The sequence below is a fragment of the Sorex araneus genome, chromosome 6 (assembly GCF_027595985.1).
Source record: "Sorex araneus isolate mSorAra2 chromosome 6, mSorAra2.pri, whole genome shotgun sequence".
Lineage (NCBI taxonomy): Eukaryota > Metazoa > Chordata > Mammalia > Eulipotyphla > Soricidae > Sorex > Sorex araneus.
In genome coordinates this window covers 55,695,932-55,720,571 of record NC_073307.1, presented here as the reverse complement: position 1 = coordinate 55,720,571, position 24,640 = coordinate 55,695,932, and the positions used below count along the sequence as shown (strand labels likewise).

General features: G+C 44.8%; 3 long non-coding RNA genes and 18 pseudogenes across 4 annotated transcripts in view; all 21 read right to left on the bottom strand.

Moving 5' to 3' along the window:
* Positions 1 to 124: 124 nt before the first annotated feature.
* Positions 125 to 225, bottom strand: LOC129406257 (small nucleolar RNA SNORD116; annotated as a pseudogene).
* A 144-nt stretch (positions 226 to 369) lies between these two features.
* LOC129405503 (uncharacterized) lies at positions 370 to 2,028 on the bottom strand. The gene is made up of 3 exons (XR_008630618.1): positions 1,826 to 2,028; positions 1,099 to 1,219; positions 370 to 487 (listed from the first exon to the last, which is right to left on the bottom strand). It is a non-coding gene; the product is annotated as an uncharacterized LOC129405503 (long non-coding RNA).
* Positions 848 to 948, bottom strand: LOC129406256 (small nucleolar RNA SNORD116; annotated as a pseudogene).
* Positions 1,579 to 1,679, bottom strand: LOC129406255 (small nucleolar RNA SNORD116; annotated as a pseudogene).
* Positions 2,029 to 2,300: 272 nt separating the features above from the next.
* On the bottom strand, positions 2,301 to 2,401 carry LOC129406254 (small nucleolar RNA SNORD116; annotated as a pseudogene).
* Positions 2,402 to 2,545: 144 nt separating this feature from the next.
* LOC129406079 (uncharacterized) lies at positions 2,546 to 7,232 on the bottom strand. The gene is made up of 7 exons (XR_008630791.1): positions 7,218 to 7,232; positions 6,550 to 6,668; positions 5,443 to 5,571; positions 4,729 to 4,849; positions 4,002 to 4,117; positions 3,275 to 3,395; positions 2,546 to 2,663 (listed from the first exon to the last, which is right to left on the bottom strand). It is a non-coding gene; the product is annotated as an uncharacterized LOC129406079 (long non-coding RNA).
* Positions 3,024 to 3,124, bottom strand: LOC129406253 (small nucleolar RNA SNORD116; annotated as a pseudogene).
* Positions 3,755 to 3,855, bottom strand: LOC129406252 (small nucleolar RNA SNORD116; annotated as a pseudogene).
* Positions 4,478 to 4,578, bottom strand: LOC129406251 (small nucleolar RNA SNORD116; annotated as a pseudogene).
* LOC129406265 (small nucleolar RNA SNORD116) lies at positions 5,209 to 5,309 on the bottom strand (annotated as a pseudogene).
* On the bottom strand, positions 6,307 to 6,406 carry LOC129406264 (small nucleolar RNA SNORD116; annotated as a pseudogene).
* On the bottom strand, positions 7,010 to 7,110 carry LOC129406268 (small nucleolar RNA SNORD116; annotated as a pseudogene).
* Positions 7,233 to 9,300: 2,068 nt separating the features above from the next.
* On the bottom strand, positions 9,301 to 9,401 carry LOC129406270 (small nucleolar RNA SNORD116; annotated as a pseudogene).
* A 3,079-nt stretch (positions 9,402 to 12,480) lies between these two features.
* Positions 12,481 to 12,580, bottom strand: LOC129406277 (small nucleolar RNA SNORD116; annotated as a pseudogene).
* Positions 12,581 to 15,495: 2,915 nt separating this feature from the next.
* LOC129406276 (small nucleolar RNA SNORD116) lies at positions 15,496 to 15,594 on the bottom strand (annotated as a pseudogene).
* A 975-nt stretch (positions 15,595 to 16,569) lies between these two features.
* On the bottom strand, positions 16,570 to 16,670 carry LOC129406278 (small nucleolar RNA SNORD116; annotated as a pseudogene).
* A 169-nt stretch (positions 16,671 to 16,839) lies between these two features.
* LOC129406078 (uncharacterized) overlaps positions 16,840 to 24,640 on the bottom strand; it is a 46,300-nt gene continuing 38,499 nt past the window's right edge. Inside the window, exons 17-20 of one of the 2 annotated variants that reach the window (XR_008630789.1) lie at positions 23,895 to 24,022; positions 23,102 to 23,229; positions 17,502 to 17,625; positions 16,840 to 16,898 (exon numbers count right to left, since the gene is read on the bottom strand). This is a non-coding gene — a long non-coding RNA (uncharacterized LOC129406078). Of the gene's footprint in view, positions 16,899 to 17,501; positions 17,626 to 20,260; positions 20,281 to 23,101; positions 23,230 to 23,894; positions 24,023 to 24,640 lie in introns of those variants that run through there. The other variant, XR_008630790.1, reaches the window with a different exon arrangement.
* LOC129406266 (small nucleolar RNA SNORD116) lies at positions 17,259 to 17,359 on the bottom strand (annotated as a pseudogene).
* LOC129406272 (small nucleolar RNA SNORD116) lies at positions 19,922 to 20,022 on the bottom strand (annotated as a pseudogene).
* On the bottom strand, positions 22,536 to 22,636 carry LOC129406269 (small nucleolar RNA SNORD116; annotated as a pseudogene).
* On the bottom strand, positions 23,721 to 23,821 carry LOC129406274 (small nucleolar RNA SNORD116; annotated as a pseudogene).

Genomic DNA, 24,640 nt, shown 5'->3' with positions numbered 1-24,640 from the left:
CCAGGGCCTGGAAAGGCCAAGTGCCCTCAGACTCCTCAAACAAAGGTCTTGGATGGTGCTGCATGACATTAACCAAGGTAAACATGCCTTTTCAGCCTACCATTTGTGAGGCTCACCACGTGCTGGACCTCAGATACGATGAGAACGGCGGTGGTGTGAGTTCTCACTCATTTTGTTCAGGTTTTCCAAGGAATGCATAGAGTTAGGGGTATTCATCATCGATCCAAGCACAATGGAGAGGCTGCCTCACATAATCAGCTTGTGCCTCACACAAGTAGCTACTCTGGCTGATTAATGCATAGCCCAAAGGGTCCAAGATCAGTGATAAGGCATACCAGATGGCCTATTGTAAGCATAAGAAGCTTGCTTACAGGGTCTGTGTTCAAGAGCTCTCAGGTCCAAAATGACATGGTATATCATCAATCTCCACGTTGGGGAAACAGGAAGCCTTTCTTAGAACATTCCAAGCCTGGCAGGCAAACTCCACCTGAGCAGGGTACACAAAACACAGGATGCATGAGAGATTTCCCGGAGACCAGGCAGAAGAGATCACAATCAAAGGATACTCTTTTGCCTGCCCTGGCATCTTCCTGATTTCACAAACCAGTAGCCATAAATTGGACAGCAGGCATGGGACACAGTACAAGACTAGGAATGACTACAGAAAAGAACAAATGACCCTGTTAGGGTTATGATACTTAAATCCTACATGGAAAACATAATCCAGGGCCTGGAAAGGCCAAGTGCCCTCAGACTCCTCAAACAAAGGTCCTGGATGGTGCTGCATGACATTAACCAAGGTAAACATGCCTTTTCAGCCTACCATTTGTGAGGCTCACCACGTGCTGGACCTCAGATACGATGAGAACGGCGGTGGTGTGAGTTCTCACTCATTTTGTTCAGGTTTTCCAAGGAATGCATAGAGTTAGGGGTATTCATCATCGATCCAAGCACAGTGGAGAGGCTGCCTCACATAAGCAGCTAATGCCTCACACAAGTAGCTACCCTGGCCAATTAATGCATGGCCAAGAGGAAGGTTCCAAGACCAGTGATAAAGCATACCAGATGGCCTATTGTAAGCATAAGAAGCTTGCTTACTGGAAGGGTCTGTGTTCAAGAGCTCTCGGGTCCATAATGACATGGTATATCATCAATCTCCACGTTGGGGACAACAGGAAGCCTTTCTTAGAACATTCCAAGCCTGGCAGGCAAACTCCACCTGAGCAGGGTACACAAAACACAGGATGCATGAGAGATTTCCCGGAGACCAGGCAGAAGAGATCACAATCAAAGGATACTCTTTTGCCCTCCCTGGCATCTTCCTGATTTCACAAACCAGTAGCCATAAATTGGACAGCAGGCATGGGACACAGTACAAGACTAGGAATGACTACAGAAAAGAACAAATGACCCTGTAAGGGTTATGATACTTAAATCCTACATGGAAAACTAATCCAGGGCCTGGAAAGGCCAAGTGCCCTCAGACTCCTCAAACAAAGGTCTTGGATGGAGCTGCATGACATTAACCAAGGTAAACATGCCTTTTCAGCCTACCATTTGTGAGGCTCACCACGTGCTGGACCTCAGATACGATGAGAACGGCGGTGGTGTGAGTTCTCACTCATTTTGTTCAGGTTTTCCAAGGAATGCATAGAGTTAGGGGTATTCATCATCGATCCAAGCACAATGGAGAGGCTGCCTCACATAATCAGCTTGTGCCTCACACAAGTAGCTACTCTGGCTGATTAATGCATAGCCCAAAGGGTCCAAGATCAGTGATAAGGCATACCAGATGGCCTATTGTAAGCATAAGAAGCTTGCTTACAGGGTCTGTGTTCAAGAGCTCTCGGGTCCAAAATGATATGGTATATCATCAATCTCCACGTTGGGGAAACAGGAAGCCTTTCTTAGAACATTCCAAGCCTGGCAGGCAAACTCCACCTGAGCAGGGTACACAAAACACAGGATGCATGAGAGATTTCCCGGAGACCAGGCAGAAGAGATCACAATCAAAGGATACTCTTTTGCCTGCCCTGGCATCTTCCTGATTTCACAAACCAGTAGCCATAAATTGGACAGCAGGCATGGGACACAGTACAAGACTAGGAATGACTACAGAAAAGAACAAATGACCCTGTAAGGGTTATGATACTTAAATCCTACATGGAAAACTAATCCAGGGCCTGGAAAGGCCAAGTGCCCTCAGACTCCTCAAACAAAGGTCTTGGATGGTGCTGCATGACATTAACCAAGGTAAACATGCCTTTTCAGCCTACCATTTGTGAGGCTCACCACGTGCTGGACCTCAGATACGATGAGAACGGCGGTGGTGTGAGTTCTCACTCATTTTGTTCAGGTTTTCCAAGGAATGCATAGAGTTAGGGGTATTCATCATCGATCCAAGCACAATGGAGAGGCTGCCTCACATAATCAGCTTGTGCCTCACACAAGTAGCTACTCTGGCTGATTAATGCATAGCCCAAAGGGTCCAAGATCAGTGATAAGGCATACCAGATGGCCTATTGTAAGCATAAGAAGCTTGCTTACAGGGTCTGTGTTCAAGAGCTCTCAGGTCCAAAATGACATGGTATATCATCAATCTCCACGTTGGGGAAACAGGAAGCCTTTCTTAGAACATTCCAAGCCTGGCAGGCAAACTCCACCTGAGCAGGGTACACAAAACACAGGATGCATGAGAGATTTCCCGGAGACCAGGCAGAAGAGATCACAATCAAAGGATACTCTTTTGCCTGCCCTGGCATCTTCCTGATTTCACAAACCAGTAGCCATAAATTGGACAGCAGGCATGGGACACAGTACAAGACTAGGAATGACTACAGAAAAGAACAAATGACCCTGTTAGGGTTATGATACTTAAATCCTACATGGAAAACATAATCCAGGGCCTGGAAAGGCCAAGTGCCCTCAGACTCCTCAAACAAAGGTCCTGGATGGTGCTGCATGACATTAACCAAGGTAAACATGCCTTTTCAGCCTACCATTTGTGAGGCTCACCACGTGCTGGACCTCAGATACGATGAGAACGGCGGTGGTGTGAGTTCTCACTCATTTTGTTCAGGTTTTCCAAGGAATGCATAGAGTTAGGGGTATTCATCATCGATCCAAGCACAGTGGAGAGGCTGCCTCACATAAGCAGCTAATGCCTCACACAAGTAGCTACCCTGGCCAATTAATGCATGGCCAAGAGGAAGGTTCCAAGACCAGTGATAAAGCATACCAGATGGCCTATTGTAAGCATAAGAAGCTTGCTTACTGGAAGGGTCTGTGTTCAAGAGCTCTCGGGTCCATAATGACATGGTATATCATCAATCTCCACGTTGGGGACAACAGGAAGCCTTTCTTAGAACATTCCAAGCCTGGCAGGCAAACTCCACCTGAGCAGGGTACACAAAACACAGGATGCATGAGAGATTTCCCGGAGACCAGGCAGAAGAGATCACAATCAAAGGATACTCTTTTGCCCTCCCTGGCATCTTCCTGATTTCACAAACCAGTAGCCATAAATTGGACAGCAGGCATGGGACACAGTACAAGACTAGGAATGACTACAGAAAAGAACAAATGACCCTGTAAGGGTTATGATACTTAAATCCTACATGGAAAACTAATCCAGGGCCTGGAAAGGCCAAGTGCCCTCAGACTCCTCAAACAAAGGTCTTGGATGGAGCTGCATGACATTAACCAAGGTAAACATGCCTTTTCAGCCTACCATTTGTGAGGCTCACCACGTGCTGGACCTCAGATACGATGAGAACGGCGGTGGTGTGAGTTCTCACTCATTTTGTTCAGGTTTTCCAAGGAATGCATAGAGTTAGGGGTATTCATCATCGATCCAAGCACAATGGAGAGGCTGCCTCACATAATCAGCTTGTGCCTCACACAAGTAGCTACTCTGGCTGATTAATGCATAGCCCAAAGGGTCCAAGATCAGTGATAAGGCATACCAGATGGCCTATTGTAAGCATAAGAAGCTTGCTTACAGGGTCTGTGTTCAAGAGCTCTCGGGTCCAAAATGATATGGTATATCATCAATCTCCACGTTGGGGAAACAGGAAGCCTTTCTTAGAACATTCCAAGCCTGGCAGGCAAACTCCACCTGAGCAGGGTACACAAAACACAGGATGCATGAGAGATTTCCCGGAGACCAGGCAGAAGAGATCACAATCAAAGGATACTCTTTTGCCTGCCCTGGCATCTTCCTGATTTCACAAACCAGTAGCCATAAATTGGACAGCAGGCATGGGACACAGTACAAGACTAGGAATGACTACAGAAAAGAACAAATGACCCTGTTAGGGTTATGATACTTAAATCCTACATGGAAAACATAATCCAGGGCCTGGAAAGGCCAAGTGCCCTCAGACTCCTCAAACAAAGGTCCTGGATGGTGCTGCATGACATTAACCAAGGTAAACATGCCTTTTCAGCCTACCATTTGTGAGGCTCACCACGTGCTGGACCTCAGATACGATGAGAACGGCGGTGGTGTGAGTTCTCACTCATTTTGTTCAGGTTTTCCAAGGAATGCATAGAGTTAGGGGTATTCATCATCGATCCAAGCACAGTGGAGAGGCTGCCTCACATAAGCAGCTAATGCCTCACACAAGTAGCTACCCTGGCCAATTAATGCATGGCCAAGAGGAAGGTTCCAAGACCAGTGATAAAGCATACCAGATGGCCTATTGTAAGCATAAGAAGCTTGCTTACTGGAAGGGTCTGTGTTCAAGAGCTCTCGGGTCCATAATGACATGGTATATCATCAATCTCCACGTTGGGGACAACAGGAAGCCTTTCTTAGAACATTCCAAGCCTGGCAGGCAAACTCCACCTGAGCAGGGTACACAAAACACAGGATGCATGAGAGATTTCCCGGAGACCAGGCAGAAGAGATCACAATCAAAGGATACTCTTTTGCCTGCCCTGGCATCTTCCTGATTTCACAAACCAGTAGCCATAAATTGGACAGCAGGCATGGGACACAGTACAAGACTAGGAATGACTACAGAAAAGAACAAATGACCCTGTTAGGGTTATGATACTTAAATCCTACATGGAAAACATAATCCAGGGCCTGGAAAGGCCAAGTGCCGTCAGACTCCTCAAACAAAGGTCTTGGATGGTCTGCATGACGTTAACCAAGGTAAACATGCCTTTCCGGCCTACCATTTGTGAGGCTCACCACGTGCTGGACCTCAGATACGATGAGAACGGCGGTGGTGAGAGTTCTCACTCATTTTGTTCAGGTTTTCCAAGGAATGCATAGAGTTAGGGATACTCATCATCGATCCGAGCACAGTGGAGAGGCTGCCTCACACAAGCAGCTGATTTTGACAAGTAGCACATGGTTATGGAGAATCTGTCCTTCAGAACAGGTGGAAGCATTTCAAAGGACATGGCAATCGGATCAAATGGACCCCTTACCTTCCCAGAATTATCCAAAGGCACTATAGCACACAGACAGAATTTGAACGTGGTATCATATCAGCCTTTGTTCTGGTGATGAAAGGAATCTTTTATTGGTGCATGGCAAGCCAGGTAGGCAAACTCCATCTGAGCAGTATAGACAAAAATGGAATACATGAGAAGGTGCCCAGAGACAAACCATGGTACCACTCAGTATTCTGCCTGAACTAGGACATATACCCTGTTCTGCTAACACTCATAATCTTCCCAGAGCCCTCATTAGAACTGAGAAAAGCAATACCTGTGTCCCAAGCCTACCATCTGTACTCACACCTGACTTGTGTACCCTGTCCTCAGCTTCCATCAACATCTCCTGCTAGCAGCAGGGGTGTCTATGTGTGTCTGTGTGTCTGTGTCCAGAGAGCTCATGCCCTCAGTTGGCACACTCTGCACCAGGTTGGAAGGTTATAGTTTCAGCTATGCACTGGCTGCCCACATATTATATATGTCACACTTCCAGCCAATACTGCAAAATGAGAAGACAAACTCCAACAGCCAACTCAGTAGAGCTTCAACCAGTGACTTCTAAGTCTAGTCACTTCTCAACAATCCACCACCATTGGGATGAAGGATGCCACTTGGACAGCAGAGATGCGTAACAGCCTACAGAAATACATAGTCTTTTTCTACAGGAGTATAACACACAACACTATCCCTTCCCAGTTGATGTAGATCAAATAACTCTACACCTAGCACTGAAATCAAAGCCTGAGTTTTCAGAGTCATAGACCTCTCCAATGAAGATGCCCCCAGGAAGTGGTTGTGTCTGTGACCATGGTGATGTTGTCCCATGCTCACAGTTCCTTGGGCAGACCATGTGCTGGACCTCAGATACGATGAGAACGGCGGTGGTGGAGGTTCTCACTCATTTTGTTCAGATTTCCAAGGAATGCATAGAGTTAGGGTTACTCATCATCGATCCAAGCACAGTGGCGAGGCTACCTCACAGAAGTGGCTGCTTTGGACCAGTAGCAAATGGCCTGGGAAACAGGTCCTCAAAGCACCCTTCAAAACAGGCTGAAGCAAAACAAACTGGATGGTATCTTGGACATGGGAAAAGCTTACCTTTTGGATCTGTGTGTGCACAGTACAGGTACAACTTAAACAGGCTATCTCATCAGCTTCCATTCTGAAGATGAAAGTAAGCTCTTTGGCGCATGGCAAGTCTGGCAGGCAAACTCCCCCTGAGCAGTGTGCACAAAATAACAAAATGCATGAGAAAGTGTCCTAGGAATAGGCATGAGAAAGCACTGGCACAGGATCCCCCACTTATAAGGCCTTGAATCTCCTCTCACAAACTACAAGCAATAAATTTGAACAGTGGGCATTGGGGACAGAACTTGTCTAGGCACATCCTTGGAAAGGAGTGACTGTCCTAGGTTAGTAAAGACCCACAGAAAATTCAGCCTTGGGCCCTAGAAGGCCATGTGTCTCCAAAGTAGAGACAGACCTGGGAAGTGGTGAGTGCCTGTAAACAACAGGAAACTGTTCGTGGATTCTACCATCCCAAATTAGACCATGTGCTGGACCTCAGATTCGATGAGAACGGCGGTGGTAGAAGTTCTCACTCATTTTGTTCAGGTTTTCCAAGGAATGCATAGAGGAAGGGGTACTCATCATTGATCCGAGCACAGAGGAAAGGCTACTTCACAGAAACAGAAACACTGGGACAGATGTGCCTTGGGGAATGGGTCATCAAACACCCTTATAAGCACCCTTACAACCAAGCTTACCCTCTGAAAGTGGCCATGGGCACTACAACACTCTGACCAATTTAAACTGTATATTTGTCAGCCTCCTGGGGACCACAGAAATTGCTTCCTGACATGCAGCACGGCTGGCAGGCAAACTCCACCTAAGCAGTATACACATAAAACAAAAGGCATGAGTGATGAAAGCCACAAGATCCCCATGGGCAAGCCTGTTATTTATCATTATAAATCTGCAGCCATAAAAACTCAGGTAGCAGGCATGGGGGACAATATAGAACTAGGCATGATTGCAGCAAGGAGGGCATGTAACTGTGTGAGAGGATTTTTATTGGGATCATGTCTCTAGGCAGCTATCAGCACCTTTGCTTCCATAATCACTGTCCAGTTAACCCACTGTCACTACGCTTCACATGGTAGTCAAATGCAGACTCCCATGGCAGAAGCTCAAACTTCACCTTCTGTGTTGATTCCAGGTTGCCAAGTAACCACTGTGCTCAATACAGCTTTACACTGGAAGCAGAGCACAATCTCTCATTAACTAAACTACAAGCATCAGGTACCAAAAAACCAATACAAACTACATTACTCAGAAGACAATGAACTGCTGTTACTGATAAATAGCAACTTCCTGGAGCCTGCAGGGCACTAGAATCTGGGGGAGAGTCAGTTATCTTATACTGCACAACTCTGGAATCCATGCATCCTCTCTCCACAGATATCTCCTGATTTGTGCTGGGGGCAGAAGGGGATCTTATTTCCCATGGACTCACAGAAAGTGTTCTGGGGCACCCAGTCCACATTTTTCCTGGGCAAGTCAGTTTTAACAAATGCAAATAAAAGTACTATGAGAGCAAGGAGTTGGGATGAATGAACAGAAACATCTATCCTCGAGACAGAAAAAAATAGAAACCTAATATATCAGGAGAATCTCATCCAAAATGATGGGGATGATAAATAGGAGAATCAAAGCATGACAGCAAGAGGACAAGTTGTTAAATTTATTCTGTGACCTGTAGTGATTGTATCATATCACCAAGAGTTCTCTGTGCCCATAGCACACTTTGGGCAATATCCCTAATGCTTCAGCAAATGAGAAGAAATTGTAAAAACACCAATGTCAATTTTACACAGCTATCATTGTATACAATGCTGCTGCCAACATATCCATATGGTTGCAGGTACCATAGCATTGGAAGGGGGTCCTACATTACCAAACACCCCAGTAAATGCAAAGGGAACTCACTTCTTGGTCCATAAAGCAAGCTATGAGGGCAGGAGTACTGAAACAAATGATGTGGTCTACATATCTAGTCAATGGTCTCCTGTCCATGCACACCATATTTAAGGACATGGAGAAATTAGCAATCCCTTTATCAGCTACTGACCTGAGGTCATCCATTTCTATTACACAAGGGGACCATGAAGAATCACAACTGAAAGGAGCCCTAAACCCTGATTCTCTCATCCACATACTTCTCCTGTGAGTCCTTTTCAGTGGTGTGATCAAAGACAGCCTCTGTGCCCCAAGTTCAGCATTTGCAAATACATTTGACCTGCCTGGGCTTTGAACTCTGCTTCGCATCAACCTTAGCTACAGCAGCATTTGTGCATATATTCTGTCCCTGCTCTCAGATGCTTCACCCAACAGTGGGAGATGAACACAGGCTGCTCACATGAACTTAACTTCAGTGTTCCAACCACTGAAGCATATAGAAGGGTCCTCCTTGTCACAACTCCTAGGCAGCTGGCAACAGGCCAATGATGAAACTGAAACCAAGTCTGGATTGCTGCTGCACACCAAGTGACATATGACTTCCAAATCTAGTCAGTTAACTTCAACAACCAGCCTTCAGTAATTTCAGCAAGTGGGACTCTGGACACCAAAGGGTGGGAAAATTATAAGAGCCCAAGAAAAGAACTGATCTCATCTTTGCTCTCAGTCATGACCAGTGAGCCTGAACAACTCTTAGAGAGAAACAGTGAAGAATACTTGACATGTGTGATACAAAAAGCCTGAAACTTGTAAGGCTGAACACCTTCAATGTTGAGGTGATAGCACAGGGAGTAGACCAAGGGAAATATGTCCTGGGTCAGACCACGTGCTGGACCTCAGATACGATGAGAACGGCGGTGGTAGAGGTTCTCACTCATTTTGTTCAGGTTTTCCAAGGAATGCATAGAGTAAGGGGTACTCATCATCGATCCAAGCACAGTGGAGAGGCTGCCTCACAAAAACAGCTGGCCTCACAAAAGCAGATAGCCAGGGTCAGTAGTTCCTCGCCAAGAGGAAGAAGTATACAAGCACCCTTCAAAACAGGGACACCTTTCAAGGCAGGACCAAAGCAGATGGCATCATGGATGCATAAACAGCTTACCTCCTTAAGTTTCAACAGGCAACACAACACCCTGATCGAATGTGATCTGGATATCAAGCCATCCTCCACTTTTGGTAACAAAAGGAAACCTTTCTGGGCAAATGGCAGGCAAACTCCACCTGAGCAGCGCAAACAAAAAGCAGTATACACATGAGAAGGAGCAAACATAACAGGTAAGAGAGATCATAGTCAAGGAATTCTTGTGGGACAGCCTAACAGTTGCCTTCAAAAATAAATAGCCATAAAGAGAAAGGTGGGCATGGGGGACAGCATTTGCATAATGTGTGTGGAAAAGTGCAAGTCCCCGCACATCTGCATGAATGTGGAGCTTGTGTGTACCTAGAAGGATAGCAACTCCTCCCCAGTACCCTCTGCTGTCCTACGTAGACACTCAGCTCAAAGTCGTAGTCACTCAGCTCAAAGCCACTGCTGACCTACAATAGGTCCCAGTATCTCCCTTAACCTGAGTTCTAAACACCGGGATTTGAGAAATGAAAAACATACATACAGATAACCATGAGCTCTTTACATTGAAGCAATGGCCAGTTACTAGTGGGCACACACGGGCATTGAGGTTTGGGGGGAGTCACACCTGGTGGTTCTCAGGACTTACTTCTAATTCTGAGGTCAGGTAACACTTCTGGAAGGCTAAGAGGACAATATATGGTCAGTAACAGCTCTAATCCAGGGGTCATCTCTAAATCGCATTACATATCTGGCCCATCTGATTTTCCATTGTAGGAATTCATTGGTTTGTCCTTTCTCCCTTGCCACAGAGTTTGGGCTTATCTGGTAATAATCTCTAAACAATTCTAGACTACATTGGTATGTCCTGCTCCCCTTGCCACTAGGAGCTTAGTTATATCAGTCATGCCCATCAAGGTGCTCTCGAGTCACTCCCACTCCTTTGTCTATATGTAATCACTTCTATGCTCTCTTCCCCAACCAGTTTATCAGCTCTTCCCCTAATCAGATTCTGTTAATTTGTAAGGTCAGACCTTGCTAGGACAGTGAACTTGCATTGTAAGTTAATATTGCCTATTCTCCTCTCCTTGTGTCTTTTGAATAGTTTACTTTAAAGCAATATCCTTTTTGTATGGACAAAGAAAGACAGTTGTTAATATGCTTTGGTAACATGGGATTTAATTGGCTTCAAATATTATTCACTCCTGGGCATCTGCTTTCTTGACTTAAGCCTCAGCTGCCTTACTTCCTAGCACCCCCAAAATCAGGGACCCGACAAGGGACAAGACGGACCCAGGGAAAGGGGTGAGTTATGTGCTACCCTGACATAAAGATGGGCCTGGCCAAAGTGCCTAATGCTTAACTGTATGTTAAGAAATTGGTCATGGACATGTCATGTCATGATCCAAAAGCAACGATGAGACTAGGACCCGCGAGGGGTAGGAAAGACTAATCTGGCCTGAGCACTGTAGTCTGAGATCAAGATAACCCCAAGAGAGCGATTCTATAAGATTAATGCATCTCTTGCTATGTCCATACAAAATGATTAATAATATGAAGACTTATATGTTAGTTGGAGAAGGAAAGGAGAAACACACCATGGGATTCCGCTCTTGAGCGGGTGTCCTGCTGAAAGAGTATCTGTCCTAGTAGAAGCATCCCCTAAGGGACAGAACTTTACCCCCTATTAATTGTGACCACACCTATGTGTAAGCCCCAACCCCTCATTTCTTGGAGATTTAACTAGGCTGTAAGAGTGGGCTGGGGGTGAGTGCTGTTGAGTTCCAGGGCCAGTTCCAGGGCAAGTTCCGGGGCCAGTCCCAGTGACAGATCTGGAGAAGATAGATCGAGATCTAGATCCAAAGGAGAAGGAGAATGAAGTAGGATGGGGGAGGAAGAGGCAGGAGGAGAATCAGAGGAGAATGGAGATGGGAATGGAATAAACTGCAACTGAGACCAACCAGCCTGGCTCCGTTCCTTCCTTCGCCTGCCTAATCATCGCCATCAGCCTCCCCGGGGTGGGGAAGTGGCTGGAGAGTACCGAACACTGGTGGCAGGAGAGACAGCGCCGCTGCCCTGTGCCCGGTGTGGTGAGGTGCTCTCCTCCTTGCCCCCCTTTTTTCTTTTTTGTGTTTTTACACATTAACCATTAAAGGCATTCTTTAGCACAAAAGAAACTCAACAAGCATTTTCTCATGAATTTCTAGAGTGGCCAGAGAGAAATGCTCTTGGCAGAGGATCCCCAAACAAATCCACACTGACACTCAAATCCAACTAACTTCTTAACAACCCTCATCCTCAGGAAAGTCAAAACCTGTTTGGACAATGGAGGGTTGGCAAAAGCTAAATGTAGGTGAAAGAAAAATATGCTCTTCATCTCCTAGGACTAGCACACCAAATAACCAGAAAATCATAATGTGTCCATTCAACCAAGTTATGGACACTCAACCCCACCCCATGAAACAAAAGCACTGGAAAGCCCAGTACTCCTGAAGGGAAATCCCAGGTTCTGCTACATGTATTTTACCAGGGGAAGCTCTATCTTTTTTTCTTATACTGGATCTTTTTTATTAAATTGAATCACCATGAGTAACAGTTACAAAACAGTCATATAATGATCTAACAACGATCCCTTCACCAATGTACATTTTCAACTACCAATTTCTCCAGTATCTGTCCCCACATCCCACACCTACCCCTGCCTCTATGGCAGACAATTTCCATCTTACTCTGTTGCTACTTATGGGTATTACGGTTTGCAATACAAATGATGAGATGCCATCATGTTTGGTTTATCTACTTTCAGCACAAATCTCCCATCACAAATGATCCCTCTAACCATGATTAATTTAGCAATCCCTTCTCTATCCAGATGTCTTCTATTCCAGCTCAAAGGCAGGGGAAGCTCTTCTCATTGCTACTGTCTCAAATACAGATCATGTGCTGGACCTCAGATACGCTGATATGGCGGTGGTGTGAGTTATCACTCATTTTGTTCAGGTTTTCCAAGGAATGCATAGAGTTAGGGGTACTCATCATCGATCCAAGCACAGTGGGTAAGCTGTCTGACTTGTGTTGGGCATCTGGCTTGGACAGTAGCACATGAAACAGGTGGATCAGTCCTTAAGCACATTTCAATAAAGGCCTAAGCAACACTAAAGTGGATTAGATCATGGATGCAGGGGCAGGTTACCTTTTGGAATTGGCCATGGCCATTAACGTTGCTGTGCTAGCAATGGAATGAAGCTCTTCATGGTGAATCTTGCGCCTTGCTGGGGAACTGCACCTGAGCAGTGTACACAAACAGCAGAATGCATAAGAAGTTGCAAGGAGAATAGGTATTGAATACTGCAACCACAGGATACCTGTGGGAAGGCCAGTACCCAAAAGGTAGAATGTTAGGCATTGGGTACTACAAAATAAGCAGGTGGAACTATAAAGAAAATGTCATGTTCCTGTGTAGGTACATAACTATAGGGCCAAAGTACATCAGGAAGCAATCAATACCATCCCCACCACTCTCACTGTCCAGTTTATACAATTCCACCATACGTTTGGAAATTGCTAGAGGGAAGCTTCACACTCCAGTGCCAAACATGCATTTGTGGACTCCAGACTGCCAAGATGTGACTGTTCTCTCAGCTGCTGCTGTCCTGAGATATAGCACACTCTAGCTCCATTAACCTGAGGCCAAAGGACCAACAAGGAGTTCAGAAAGGGAATTACATTCTGAAAATCAGGAATATACTTTAACATCTTATACACTAGGGAGAGGAAACGGAGGAATGTGAACATTAGAATGAAAGCCAGTCAACAAATGATTCTATGCATTAGATTATTTGCATGACATCAGAATAGAGTTCTCCTGGCTCAGGGTCACTTAGGAACATTGTCCCAATTTAAATGACAGCACGGGTCCAGAAATCATGAGACATCAATGTAAAAAACTACTGTACTCAGGTATATGTCACCTCTGCCCTCGTGGGTACTTACACATCAATTACATGAAAAAACCCAGGCACTGTGTAAGCAACTAACCAGGGTCCACTGAGAGAGAAGTGCTATAAAGGGACTGAGATTCTATAATATCCCAACGGCTGGGAGAGAAACCAGTTTCTAGGAATTTTAAAAACCTAAGAGGCCCAGAGGATTAAATAAAGTACAGTGGTGCCAAGAGATCTAAGTGGCTAACTGGCTACTAAGCCCATGCATTCTTCTCCATGCACTTCATGTAGAATGTGGCTCCTATGTCTGGTCCTGAAAAGTGGTTAACCACCTCAGTAGCACTTGGAAACCATTCAGAATCAGACTGGACCCACAATAAGCTACACCCAGGAACCCTAGAGTACTACAGGGAGCCCAAGTGAGTGCTGGGAATAAAGGTACACCCCAACCAATTTGGCCTATGAAATCACATATAATCATCCTGGTTACTCTACTCTTTCTCTTGTCCATATTAGCAGTAAGCAGCACATGTGCATGTCACAATAGTCGAGTTATTTCAGAGACACAAAAAACCTTCTACGTTAAAACTACCAGACAGCAACCAATAGCCATAGGGCTAAACTAAGACCACTGAAACCTAATCTTGAAACCTGCTGCATACCAAAATACATGACAAAGTGCCCATAGGACAGCTATGTGAGACTAGTCCATTATAAACACCAAGGTATATGATACTCTGAGAGACTCTTAAGTCCGAAGAAGGCACTTTAACATTCTACACACTGGGAATGGGAAATGGGGTAACACTTTAACTAATTTCGTGCTCTATATTCTTGCATGGACTTAGGTAGGAATTATACTGGGCCAAGGATCATTCTGCCAAGTCCACAAACCATGAAACAGTATCACAAACAATGGCTTCTTCCACACAGGGAACAGGCCATTTCTATGCTTATAATTGCTTGGCCATCTGGTGCGTGGAGTAGCAAGCAACCAAGCATCATGGTGACATTATACCAGGGTCCACTGAGAGAAAGATGATGCAAGAGGCTGAAGTTCAAGACAAAACTCACTTCCTAGATCAACATAAGAGGATCAGAGGGCTGAAACAATTAATAGTGTGATGTAGTGGTAGAAAGCGACTGTATTCCTTTTCAATGACCCGATGTAGAATGATCGGGATAATTTGGCACAATCTCTGAAACTGATCAGCAGTCATACACCTCTATTGCATATGGGGGACTCACAGAATCACACAAGAAAGCAACTGACCTTGACTTTCCAACAAACATCCTCATCCAAGGACCCCCATGAGTGTGGGAATTAAAGGCACAACCCAAGTAAAATTTGGTCTTTACAATCACGGTTGACCTTCCAGGCCACTCAACTCTGCTGTTGGAATCAGTTGACAACAGCAGAACATGTGCATATCATGTGCTTCTACCACGTGGTTCCAGCGGACCCACCCAACGATAGGGTCACAAACACCAGTTCAATGCTGACTACGGTCTATGCATGTGCTCTGCGCCTCATTGTTACACACTTCTAATTCACACCACCAGCACTACAGGTCATAAACACCTGATAGGTAGCACCACTCACAGGCCCAAATTGTGACCACTGAAACCTGATTTGCTACCTCCTGCAAGCCAAGCAACACATGACATCCAAATCCAGTCACTTGTCATCCTCAATGGCTCAGTTTTTGGGAAGAAAAATGCTGCCTGGACACAAGCAATTAGGCAAATAATAAGCAAAGTCCAGAATAAGAAAATCTATCATCCTCATTGGAACAGAATGACACCTCTAGACTAAGTATACTAATCCAGACGCTACATCTGAACTAAGTCCACAAATGTCTAAGCAAAGTAGGAAAACATAATATCTCACTGTGAAACCAAAGTCTTAGATACTACAAAGCAAAACACATCCTAAACAAAGGACCAGGTGCTATTTCATATGACCAAGAGGAAGCTATCCCTCATGCCTACCGTTACATTGGCAGACCAAGTGCTGGACCTCAGACACGATGAAAATGGCGGTGGTATGAGTTCTCACTCATTTTGTTCAGGTTTTCCAAGGAATGCATAGTTAGGATTACTCATCATTGATCACAGCACAGAGGAGAGACCGCCTTCAAGACACGCAAAAACATTTCCAAAGCACATAGCATGTTGGACACATGAATCACTTACCTTCTATAATTATCCACTGGCAATATAGCATTCTCCAGACTGCATTTTGACCTTAGTATCCCATTGGTGTCTGCTCTGGTGATGAAAGGCTTTCTGGGTGCATGGCAAGCCAGGCATGTAAACTCCACCTGAGTAATACAGACAAAATGGGGAATGCATGAGAAGATGCCTAGGGACCAATCTTTGAACCACTAAGCACGGTGTTTGAAAGAAAACATATACCCTAGCCCTCTAAAACACAACCAATTCCAAGAGCCCTCATCAGTACTGTGTCACAGCAACGCTATAACCCAAGTCTAACATTTGTAATCGTACCAGACATTTGAGCCCTGTCCTCAGCTTCCAGATACATCAGTTGTCAGCTGCAGGTGTGTGTGCAAGTGTTGGCCCATTCTACATTAGGTTCAGTTGCTGCTGTCCACATGTTCTGCATATCACAAATTCAGTTACCAAAGAATCTCCCACTAGTCTTCCAGGTTAAAAGAAGTACACAAACTCCAACAGCCAATTGGTGGAGCAGTGGTCAATTAAGTCCAAATCTAGTCACTTCTAAATGGTCCCCTACCCTTGGGAAGAGCGATGCTGCTTTAAAAGCAGGGACGAGGCAGAGTCCACAATAATACATTCTGTACTTTTCCAGAAGAATGGCACAAGACCAATATAACATCCTAGTCTAGGAGAATCAAATGATACTGCATTTAACCTAAAACCAATTTATGTCTTGAAAGGCAGAGAACTCCTCATGCAGATGCCCCTGTGAGGTAGTGTGTGTGTGTGTTTGTGTGTGTGTGTGAGGGAGAGAGAGAGAGAGAGAGAGAGAGAGAGAGAGAGAGAGAGAGAGACGAAGAGAATGCTGTATCTCATGCTGACAGTTCTTTGGTCAGACTACGTGCTGGACCTCAGAAATGATGAGAATGGCAGCAGTAGGAGTTCTCACTCATTCTGTTTAGGTTTTTCAAGGAATGCATAGAGATAGGAGTACTCATCGTTGATCCAAGAACAGTGAAGAGGTTATCTCCCAGAAGTATCTGGCCTGGCCCAGTAGTGCAAAGTTTTGAGGAATAGGTCCTCAAGTACCCTTCAGGAGAGGTCAAGGATAAATCACAGGAGATTGCCTATTTGACTCATACACAGCTTACCATCTGGAAGTGTCTGAGAGCTCTGGTGAATTTGTTGTAGGGTATCTCATCAGTCACCACACAGAAGACAACAGGAAGTTCTTTCTGGCAGAACAAAAGTGTGGTAGGCAAATTCCACCTGAGCAGTAAACATAAAAAGCAGAAAACAAGAGTGCCCACGGTCCAGGCAGAAGAGATCAAATCCATAGGTCCACCCTGAGAACGTGTGACATCTGACCTCACTAACCAATAGCAAAAATTTGTATGGCAGGAACGACCAGGCATGATTCTAGCAAGGACTTCATGCCCCTGTGTGGTTATGATACTTGAATCATCCACAGAAAACAAATTCCCAGCCCCTTGAACTCTAAGTGCCTCTGAAAAGGGACCCAGAGAGTGCTACAGGACTTTGATCAAGTAAAATAAGTCTCTTATGGCTACCATCTGGGATGAACATCAAGTGCTGGACCTCAGATACGACGATAATGGCGGTGGTATGAGTTATCACTCATTTTGTTCAGGTTTTCCAAGGAATGCATAGAGGTAGGAGTACTCATCATCGATCCAAGCACGGTGGGGAGGCTTCGTCACACAAATAGTTCCCTGGGCCAAAACATATGCCTAAGGGGAGAGGGCCTCAAAAACCCTTCAACACTGGCAGAAATAAGAGTAAAATAGATGAAATCTAGGACAGAAGTCACAACTTACCCTTCTGAAGTGGCTGTGAGGAAAGAGCACTTGGCCAGACAACCTGAGGAAACTGCGGCCCTTTGCTCTAGAAAAAACTGGCCAATTGTCAAGGTGCACAAAGAATATGGCCGACAAACTTCACCTGAGAAGTACAGACAAAAAGTAAAATGCATTAGAAGATGGCCATGGAGTAGCCGTAAGATTTCAAAGGCACAAGATATCCCTGGATCAACCTGGCATTTGCACTCAAAAATCAGTAGCTATAGGTTAGATGACAGGCATGAGGGACAGCATTGTATTATGATGTCCTTAGGGAAGGACTGAATATCCATGTCTGGTTACATATGTGAAGGGGGCTTTCTTATGTCTAAGAAATTATAATCACTTTCTGTGGTGTGCTCTGGGTAGAGTAACTACAACATAGCATTTGCCATCACAGAGAAATGGCTATGCAGTAGGATGGAAGACATAGGGGACAGCACACAAGTTGGCAGGACTGTGGAAAAAAGTGCATAGTCTTGTGTGGATACACATGTGTGATGTGTGTGTGGTAGCAATCAACGACTTTTCCCGTGACTTTATTCAGTACAACCACTGTCACCCTGGTTGCACACTGCAAGAGACAACGGCCTCTCACCACAAAAGCTAAATGTTCATATTCAAAGTCAAATTCCAGGGTGCCAAGGAGGCACTTGGCTCACATTCACTGCAATTATGAAACAGGGCACATTCTCTCCATTCACACAGACAACAAATACCAGAACACAGAAAAGAATGAACTGCTACTAGCAACAAAGAAGCAGTGGTCGGCACTACTGGGCGACCAACGATGTGGTCATCTCAACTGTCCTGCACAGTGCTGACATGTTCACTGCAGCCTCTGCTGGTAATAAAATGGCCTAGCCAGCCAATAAGTAACAATGTTTGTAGGAACCAATGAGCTGTCCCAAGGCACAATTTTCTTTGAGAACCCAGTTTCACAGTAAGTTCTGAGGATGCCACAGAAGCTTGCATCCATCCTGATGTGACAGATGCATGGAAAAAAATCAGTATTCGTTGGACTAAAATATGTATTAGGGAAACTGGCTGTCCAGAATGAGCAAAAATTTTCCTTACCAACTCTATCCTGAGGACATCATAAACCCAGAACACATAAAACGATCTAAAAGCTGTATGACACAAAAATGGACTTCAAATTCTTGAACATATGTGAGGCACATAGGAACAAGAGCATGAAAATGAATCCTGGGATTTTAACTTGTTCTTTGGGCTCCATTCTCCACATAGAGATCCTCTGGGGACAATAAAAAATTTCCACAACTATGATGTCAGCTCAGGCCCAAAAAATGAAAGACATCATTGTCAACCACACTTTTGCACAGGGTAATGCCACTTTTGCACATCTAGTGCATGTGGCTTCAGGAACTTGGGCATGATTTAGGTAAATGATTCAGAGCACACTGAGGGCCAGGAGTTGCCTGGAGCCTGGAGTTCCTTTAACAACCCAGCCAGAACACACTTTTCAGAGACATGGAACAATAGATAGACCTGAGGTACAAGGATCTTCCACTGCTGCCTATGAACCAAAGTTCCAAACACTCAGCAAGAAATACCTTATTCACTGAGAAGTTAAACATGTGGAGTTACATTGAGATTTTGACCCCATGTCAATTGATCATGCGACTGATAAGTGGTTGTCCAGCTCTATTATACATGGAGACTTCTCAGATTCACCCCATAAGTCATAACCCTCACATTCTCAACAGAAATCTACTACATAGAGCGAACATCAGTACTGGGACAAAAAGAACAAAACATATCCAATGATTGGCCTCTGCAATCACATCTGATGCTCCTGGGCTGTGCCCTCTATAAATTATACATGTCAGATACCAAAAGCACATGGACTCGTCAGTATCCTTTGACGACCTGAGACACATTGACCCACCCCACTTTAGGAGGAAAGAGATGCTTAGGTGCTGTCAATGTCCTCTGCATCTCATTTTGGAGCCAAATTAGTGTAACAACACCCCTCAATATCCCAATACCTAGCATGCCACAGAGATGGCTGAATTGCGGCCACTAAAACCTAATCCTCATTCCTTCTGCAAAGCAAGAAAGGTTTGACATCCAAATCCAATTCTCATCTCATCAAACCCTGGCAGTCAGAAAGCCAGAGTGCTTGGACACTAGCTGGTTTACAAATGCTAAGCACACTGCAAGAGAAGAATAGCCCTCATCATACTTGGCTAACAATGCATACAACCAGCTAAATCACACAAGTGCAAGAGGGACACTTTGAAGTAACAATGAGACAAAAGACATCTGCCTGGATAGAGTATTAGAACCATGATGCGAAAGCCTGGGATGATGGTCTGTGGACGATATTAAGTGAAAGTGGTCCCATGTGCCTACTGTCCCTTGGGAGACCACGTGCTGGACCTCAGAATCGATGAGAACGGCGGTGGTGGAGGTTCTCACTCATTTTGTTCAGGTTTTCCAAGGAATGCATAGAGTTAGGGGTACTCATCATCGATCCGAGCACAGTGGTGAGGCTGCATTAGAGAAGTTATTCTGCACTAGTAGTGCAAGGCCAATTAGAAAGGTCCTCAAGCACCCTTCAAGATAGGAAAAAGAACAAAGCAGATGGGGGCTTATGTGCATGGATGATTTACCTACCAAATATGTCAGGGGGCACAGAGAGAACCCTGGCAAAACTTGACTTCGGTATCACTTTAGCCTCTGTTCCAACAGGAAGCTCTTTGTGGCGCATGTGAGCCTGGCAAGCAAACTCCACCTGAGTCAGGTATACAAAAACGAGAATGCATGAAAAGATGTCAACTGAAGAGATCCCCACGGGAGGCAAACATTACATTTACCATTAGAAATAAGTAGACAAATAGGCGACATCAGCAATGGGGACACTATACTAATAAGCAGGACGTTGTGTACGTTCCTGTGACAACACAAGTGTCTGGGGACAAATGTATATTGGCAGGCAGTCACCAGCACCTTCCATTCTGAAATTAGGAGCTGCTTCCCTGCTGTTACAATGAGATCATATACTTCTACTGCAGGAGACCAAAATTCATGTTCGAAGTGGAATTCAGGACGGCATTCTGATCACAGGTCCTGTTATCCTAAAGCAGGGAATACTCTGTCCTTGTACCTGAGATCTAAGCGCTGGGACTTCAGAAACATACATTCCAGCTCTCAGGTAACCATAAACTCCAGTAGTAGATACAGAGAATAGAAGCATTGGACCACCACAAGAATGGAGGCTTTCTGCTTTACACTCTTTCACATTGCTGGAATCCGTGTAAATTCATCCCAAAGGTCTCCATGGTCTGATCCAGGGATCAAGTGGAGCTTTCAGTGTCATGAAGCACATTGTGCTCAAAGACTAATGCAATGACCTAAAAAATACCTGTCATTCTTTGTTCCACGAAATATGCAAGGGATGCCATAAAAGCATACATCACTAGATATATGTGTGGACAAAGGGACGAAAGGAGAACCCATCTGAAATCATAATTAATCTGCTTACATACCCCAATCATCAATGTCAGGATACAAGATATACCAAGAAACAAGAGGTCTGGGAATGCAACTCAAATATCTTACACAATAGGAAAGTAAATGAAGGAAAAAAAGCATAATTAACTGCTCAGGAGCAAAAGCTGTTCCACTCTCTAAATTCTCTACACTGCATGAAAGTCCTTTTGATCAAGGCTCATAATCCAAGTTCTATTGAATCTTTTTTTTTTTTCTTTTTAGATCACACCCAGCAATTCTATCACACCCGGCAGCGGTTGCTCCTGACTTTGCACTCATGAACTACTCTTAGTGGTACTCAGGGAACCACATGGAATGCTGGTAATCGAACCCAGGTAGGTAGTGTTCAAGACAAATGCCCTATCCGCAGTACTATTGCTCCATCCCGTTCTATTGAATCTTAACTAAAGCATATGTCCAAAACTCAAAGGCCCCAAAATTACAAAAAACTACACTGGGATATGTCACCTATAAAACCTTAGGTTCCCACACAACTAAAGACTGTGGTTGTGGAAACTGAGGACCTCAGGAAGAGGCTGGGGTTTCCATATCATTCCAGCAACTCAAGTAAAGAAGCCAGTTCCCTGTGCCATGGAGCAATCTATAAGGGCCAGAGAACATACCAAAATCCTGTGGTCTGCATAAAATAGTGGCTGGCTTCCCACCCTAGCCATTACATTGAACTCCATATACTCCATGCAAGAACAACCTGGAGAATTAAGCACCAAGTCCCTGGATTTGCATCTGAGTAGCAACAATATACCTCTAAGGATCACAAACAAATAGCTATAAGCTCTGAAATTCAGTTTCATCCTTTATGGCCCATATTAGTGCTGGGTAAAAAGGCATACCCTAAGTTCCAAGCTCAGGAGCTTTGAAAAAAATTTGGACCGTGCCTTATTTTTCCTGTGCATATCACCCACTTCCAACATGTATGAATATCAGTATCTTCCTACCCCCTACTTCCATGCAGGACCGAACCATAACAGGATAAGAGGAAGTAGTCAATGATGCCCAGAGGCTGCCCATGTGCTCTAAATCTCATTCTTCCAGCAATCTGAGAGTTTCTTGGCATGCTTTTATACCATAACATCCAGGAAACAGCCAAACGTCTGTAGAGGTGAGCAGTGGCCATCAAAATGTGCCCCTAATTCTTGCTTACAAACAGAGCAACACCTGACCTACATATGCAGCTTTTCCTCAAACCCCAGTGTTTGGGAAGCAAGACTATGACTGGATACTAGAAGTTTCACAAATGGTAAATAATGAAAAAGAATTGCTCGAACCATCTAGATTGCAGATACCACATGACCATTATTAGCATGGACATCTCCAAAAGGGATACAGTTATAGATCTGATCACTCTATTTGAAATAAAATTAATCAGCTAGGCAAGGCTGGGAGACTTTGATTAAGAGTCCCTAGAATTCAATGCATGTGATGCACCAAGTGGAAGCTATTCCTCATATCTTCCATCCATTTGGAAGACCACGTGCTGGACCTCAGATACGATGAGAACGGCGGTGGTAGAGGTTCTCACTCATTTTGTTCAGGTTTTCCAAGGAATGCATAGAGTAAGGGGTACTCATCATCGATCCAAGCACAGTGGAGAGGCTGCCTCACAAAAACAGCTGGCCTCACAAAAGCAGATAGCCAGGGTCAGTAGTTCCTCGTCAAGAGGAAGAAGTATACAAGCACCCTTCAAAACAGGGACACCTTTCAAGGCAGGACCAAAGCAGATGGCATCATGGATGCATAAACAGCTTACCTCCTTAAGTTTCAACAGGCAACACAACACCCTGATCGAATGTGATCTGGATATCAAGCTATCCTCCACTTTTGGTAACAAAAGGAAACCTTTCTGGGCAAATGGCAGGCAAACTCCACCTGAGCAGCGCACACAAAAAGCAGTATACACATCGATCCAAGCACAGTGGGGAGGCTGCTTCAAAAAATACAGCTGGCCTAGTCCAGTAATGCATGGCTAAAATGGGTCCTCAAGCACCCTTCAAGACAGTCAAAGCACAAACAGGGATGACATACTGCAGGCATGGATAGCTTACCTTCCAGACGTGACCATGGGAACCATAGCACCATGGCCCACATCAACTAGCATATCCTGCTAGTCTCCAATTTGGTGATGACAGGAAGCTCTTTTTGGTGCACACTGAGACTGGTTGGCAAATTCCACCTGAGCCATGTATACAGAAAGAGTAGAATGCATGAGAAAATACCCAGAGAACAGAAATTCAAGATTGCACACATAGGATACTCCTGGGCAGACCAGCATTTGCCCTTAGAAACTAGTAGACAAAAACAGAGAGTAGGCATAGGGGACAGTTGAAAAATATGTGGGAGTTTAAGAAAACTTTCATGTCTGTTTGTGTGTACATGAATGAGGGACTTGCATGTGTCTGGATGGCATCAACACCTCCAACAGCACCCTCTCTTTTCAGTTTTCCCAATGCCCCCCTATGTTTGCGCAGCAGGAGATCACAGCCTCACACACACCCAACTTTATTGTGTAAGTGAACTGCAGGTCCAGTGATTCATTGTACTCACAGCACCTGCTGAAATCAAAGCCCTGGGCCTAAATTTCTGGGAACCCTAGTCGGGAGGTACCAGGTGAAAATATATGCCTGTGACAAAGGGGGAAGGTGTCCATTTGACAAACCACGTGCTGGACCTCAGAGACGATGAGAATGGCGGTGGTGGAGGTTCTCACTCATTTTGTTCAGGTTTTCCAAGGAATGCATAGAGTTAGGGGTACTCATCATTGATCCAAGCACAGTGGGGAACCAGCCTTACACAAGCAGTCACCCAGGAATAATAGCACATGGCTATGAATAAGTTTACCTTGTGAAAACATCCATAGGTACTCACAGCACCCTGGCCAAATTCAACCAAGGTGACTGTCAGTCTCCAGGTTGGCAATGACAGGAAACACTTCTTGGCATATAGAGAGCCTAGCTGTCAAACTCAACCTAAAGAGTGCATACAAAAAGCAGAATATAATGAGAAACGATAAAATGCCCGGGAACCAAGCATAAGAGATCATAGTCACAGTATCCCCTAGAGCAGGCCTGGCATTAGTCAGTAAGTCAGAAGCAGGCATGGGGACAACACATGAATAGGCAGGATAGTGTTCAGGAGTGCATGTCCTTGTATGAGTGTCTGAGGTTCATTTCTGGGTGGCCACTAGAGCATTTTCTGAAAGACCTAGGTCCAATTTCCCAAATCATTCCTTGACTAAACACGAGAGAAGACCAAAGTATGCAAACTCAGGAGCGCAACACTGAAATTCCTCTCAAGCTCCAGACTTCTCAAAGCCAGTGATACCCTTGACGCCTGGCATCCTCTGTCTCACTTCATGTGGAACATAAGCTCCTGAAATTAGAAAAAAAGTCTGGCACACTAATAGCTTACCAGTAGCTATTGCAAGAATCAGTTGCAGCCAGACTGGTAATTAAAGCACATGGAGATTGTAAGCTATTGCACAGTACATGATCCACACACTTTAACCCCCAGGGTCTCAGCAGCCTCAATATGGGTTTGGACGAAGTTTTATTGCCACTGACATAAATGATCTGAATATGTCAGAA